Source organism: Dendrobium catenatum, unplaced genomic scaffold (assembly GCF_001605985.2).
Source record: "Dendrobium catenatum unplaced genomic scaffold, ASM160598v2 fragScaff_scaffold_325, whole genome shotgun sequence".
NCBI classification, from domain to species: Eukaryota; Viridiplantae; Streptophyta; class Magnoliopsida; order Asparagales; family Orchidaceae; genus Dendrobium; species Dendrobium catenatum.
The window spans coordinates 1,281,778-1,286,854 of record NW_021318787.1 but is presented as its reverse complement, the minus strand read 5'-3'; the positions used below and the strand labels follow the sequence as shown (position 1 = coordinate 1,286,854).

Here is a 5,077-nt window from a genome sequence, read left to right as displayed (position 1 = left end):
CTCCCGCATGTATAAACAACTGAGGTTCATAATTATAGCCTTTTTTTATTATTATCATTTAAGTACCATATGTATATATTTAAAAAATTGTATTGTATGATTTATATTCACCTCATTGTGATTGTTGATCATTTATCATTTTGTAATTATCTTAATGATATGTCATAATTTAATCAAATTGGGCTCCTTAGATTCGTCTTGTCAATATGCTCGATTTGATTATATGCATGCAATAGATGAATACTATTTGATCCATAAATCAATGTTTAAAAGTTTTCATATATATTTCACATGTTTCATGAAAGCTAATTTTGGACTCGAATCGGATCATTTTTAGTATCGATGGATATCATCACGTGAAGACAACCAAATCTAAAATCAAAGTCGGATTGGTCCTAAAATTAATTTTGAAACTTTTTAACTTAAATATAATTTAGAGATTCCAATTAATCAAGCAAAAATTTTAATTTAGAGATATATCAAGATTTATTTTAAAGTGAAATATTAGTTATATATTCTTCATGCATTACACTAATAAGTGAAACATAAAATTTATTTGTTTCTTCACATATTCACATTAAACGGAGGCCTTCCGATAATCATATTAGGAAAGTTGATGTATTAGATTCGACTTATGTTAACAAAAATAGAAGTAGACATAAAAAGACTTGATTAGAAAATATTAGAAATGATCTTTCTTTATAAGATTTAAATGAGGATTTGACTTTTAACATGACACAATGACGAAAAAAGGATTCATGCAGCAGACCCCACGTAGTGGGACAAAGGCTTGATGTTGATGTTGTTTGACCGATTCAACCATGAACCGGTCGGATGGCCGATTCGATTTGTTGAAATGACTAGTTGGACATAAAACCTGTGAAAAACCAAAAACCCCGGTTGAACCGGCAAACCGCCAAACAAGACGGGTTTAGAAGAATCGGACGGTTCTTAATATCACAAATCTCAGCCACCCATCTATGATCGCACGGCGTACGGAATTATATTACCTCAATCGTCTGCCTAAGGTATGTCATACCTCTTGTATTTTGTCTCCAATAACGTGACTCCTCCTTCCACAAGTAGAAGGCCTCCTTTGACCTCATTGTCGCTAATCAACAACTAACCCTGCATCTACCCCCAGCTATTGTCATCCTTATGCCGATTGGTCCTCCTTCGTCTAACCTTAGCCACTCGACTCCACCTAATATCGTCGTGAACCACCCAAGCATGACTCTTGCCCGCTTCCACCTTCTTCGACTCACCTCTGGCCGCCGACCTGTCGAGCTCCAACTAGCCAGATCTCGACGCCGACCCTAGCTTCGTCCGACTTGACCTCGTCCATCCTAACTTCACTTGATACATGCATGCCCCAATCTAGCGAGTCGAGCCACCTCCTATTGTCGTTCCAATCACTTCAACTAAGAGAAAGGATAGCTTGATGCTCTTCTCCCATCCAAATAGAGAGAGAGAGGGGTATTGCTTTTGTTTTCTTCAAGTCAGTTAAAAAGAAATTAACAAAGGCTTATATAAAAAAAAATGAAAATGCATGCGTTTATTTTAGTTTCATTCATTTTTGCATCTATCTTTATTTGTTGGCTGCTATGCAAAGAATTTAATCAAATTTGTTGAAATTAGTTCTAATATTTGTGCGGGTGTATTTACTATTTCATGTCGTGAAGAGGTTGTGCAAAAATATAAGATATGCATTCCTCCCCCAATGTAATGTGGTATTAACGAATTAGTTGATTTGGCCATCCTATGCGGAAACCAGGAGCCGGGTGATGGCCACCTCATGCGGGAACCTGAAATGAAAAGGTGTGCCGTTTCGGCTTTGTATCTTTAAATTGTGTTTAAGTTTAATTATTGAAATTGATATTAAGATTTGTTGAATTTGAGTTTTGAATGTGCCGAAATTATATTTTGTTAAAATCAAGCATAAATTAATTTTAATATACCAAGTGAACCTCTTTCATTCAGTCCTATTTTCACAACTTCGTCCATTACATCCATTTAAGAAAAATACAATGTCTCTTAAAACTTATGCTAAAATCATGTGGCACTTATCTAAAAAATAAATTCAATAAATAAGAATTTCTACATACTAATGTACTAAGAATTAAAATTTTAACCACATACTCATTTTAATTGAATTTGCTGGGATCTTTTATAAAAAGAACCCTAGAAAAATTAGCGTATGCTGCTTTATGTGACAAGCACACGGTATTCTTTAGTAAAAGGCGAAAGAATAGTTCGCTCTGTGCTCATCACGCAGCTGCGTGCTTTGTACAGCGCCAAGGCTTTCTTATTTATATGCCAACGACGCCCACGTCATTGCTTCTAACCAATGTGGGACTAAACTTTCTGATACTATAAAATAATAAAATCTTTCTTATACAAACAATCTGAATTAAATAATTTAAGCCTGGCCGTGGCGTAGTCAGCACCTTTATGGGGGTGAAACAATAAACTTGGGGGAAATAGAATTAGATGAATATTAGATGAGAATATTCTTACATAAAATTTATATAATTTTAAAAAAATTTAGATTTATTTGAAATTAATAAAAAATCGAACAATTTAAGATTTAGTTTATGGTTACGGGGCTATTTTGCCGAGTTCCTTAGAGAGAGTTGAATCAGCAAGAAAGTTATCACAAACGAAGTATTTGATATGCCTTTCTTATTGATTTTTAAAGCAGCTTTAAAGCTTCTTTAAGCAACAATAAAAAGGGATTTTTACATACATAACACTTGAAAGTTTCTTATTTACTCATCTAACACATAAAGTTGTCTATTTACACACCTACCACTTAAAACCTATTTTAAGTTTTAAAATACCACTCCGTTTTCCTTCGTCAAAATCTCACCCAATTACCGCACGATGATCTTGCCTTCAAAACAAAACCACTACAGAAACGGTACCTCGCCACCGTCGACGCCGCCGAAAACACCATCTTCAAAACCAAACACTACTGGTTGGGCGGTTTCACCCAGCTCCGGGATGCTGCTGGATATACTGTACTTACCATGAAGCCAAAGGTAAGAACTTTATTGTTAATTAGCCCTCAATCCTCTTTTAATGGACTCACATACAGTCTCTTCTTCTTCTTCGTCTTCTTCTTCTTCAGTTTATAACCTGGCACGGCAGGTGGCAGGCGTTTAGGGGGGACAGCATGGAGGCGAAAGATCTTGTGTTCAGCATCATGAGGAGTTGTTTTCTGCAGTTTTATGATGAGTGGTTCGTCTATCTTAGGGGAAACACAGAAGAGAAGACTTACGATTTTAGGGTAACATGAAGTTACAGAAAGAAGAATTACACCATTTACAAAGGAGACTCGTCCTCTGTAATCGCTCAGGTAATTCAAACTCAGTAATCTGCTCTTTCTGGTTGCCAAACTTCCCAAAATTTTCAGAACAGAGGAACTCTTTAATTAACAAAGTTTACTAATGATAGAAATTTCTCTGAAACCAATGCCATCTGCCAACAATTATAGTTGAGTTTTGATTAATAAAATTCCACACTCAGGTTCTTGGATTATCTTGTATTTAAAAGAATTTGACATGTTTTCTCTCAGAAGCGATTCAGCTCCGTCTGGATGATCGCCCAAATTAGAGAAGGTGGGCGGCGTTTTGACGGGAAAGGATATGAGTTTCGGCGTTCGACGGAATGGAGAAGAGGAGCTGCTCAAACAAGATGCAAAGAAATGAGTTTCGCACGAAAACAACCAACATCGTGCGGTATGGGATGGGGTTTTGACGGAGGAAAAGGGAATGGTATTTTAGGAAGTAAAATAGGTTTTAAGTGATAGGTGTGTAAATAGATAACTTTAGGTGTTAGATGAGTAAATAGGGAATTTTTAAGTGTTATGTATGTAAAAATCCCCAATAAAAAAGCCGTCTCAAACATTTGAATTATATAATTTACAAAGCAATGAGATAAAAAACCAATCAAAATTATTTGAGATCATCTTTATTTTTATTTTATTTTATTTAACTTATATTTATATAAAATAAAATATATTTAATATTTTTTATATTGTTTAAACCTATGATGGAAACAATAATTGACGTTTGCGATTATTTTCATTTGAAAAAATAAAAGATATCTAAAAAATCCTTAAATTTATTTTGAGAAATTTTGATGCATAATGTGATTTATTTAAAAAAAAAAAAAACAACAAAAATGGTCATAAAATACAAATCAAATATATATTTTTTTTAAAAAAAAAACAACTACAAAATTATCCCAGTTAGTCATTAAAAATCGATTCAGATTCAACTAAGGATTTGAGATTGCTTTCTTACTACTTAAAATAAATTTCTACAAAAAAAATTAATATTTTTTTATTTAAAAACTACTTTAAGAATCAGTAAAAGCCATCCCAAATATTTAGTTTAGGATAATATTTTTACTATTTTTAAAGCGATTTCCTAATAAATTTTTTTAATGTATATAACAAAAAATTTAATCCAAATAAAATTTAAACCCCCTTGTACATGGCGAATTATTACATCCGATCATCTGACAGAGAGATACATTCGAATTTCTCTCTGTCTACAGTAAAAGCACAGTTATTATAGCAGCTGCGCTTTGACTGTGCTTTTACTGTAGACAGAGAGAAATTCAAATGTATCTCTCTGTCAGGTGACTGGACCTAATAATTTGCCTTTGTACACAGGCTGTCATGATATTCACGTATCATTATCTATTACCGCTTCATGCTAATAACACAGGAAAAAAAAAAGAGTACACTACATAAAATTGAACTAAATTATTCATAGCAAATATTCCTGAAAGAATTTAAAAAAAAAAAAGAGAGAAGCATTGCATTAACATGGACGTCTTTATAAAGCTCAAAATTTTACTAAAAAACTTTTGCAGGCAAAATAAGCGAAAATATGATCACTGCCAAAATATGTTAAATTGTTTAGTAAGTACAATCTTTCAAGAACGAATAAACAAAATGATAGAATGATAACAAACTAAAAGAAAATTTTTGTCATAAAACTTAAAAAAGAAAAAAAAAAAAAAAGCTTGTCAAATTATTTAAATATTGATTAATGCAAATTAAGAC

General features: G+C 33.0%; 1 non-coding gene across 1 annotated transcript; it reads right to left on the bottom strand.

Moving 5' to 3' along the window:
- Window positions 1-2,162: 2,162 nt before the first annotated feature.
- Window positions 2,163-2,277, bottom strand: LOC114579348. Its single transcript, XR_003700274.1, has one exon. It is a non-coding gene; the product is annotated as a U5 spliceosomal RNA (small nuclear RNA).
- Between the last annotated feature and the right edge of the window lie 2,800 nt (window positions 2,278-5,077).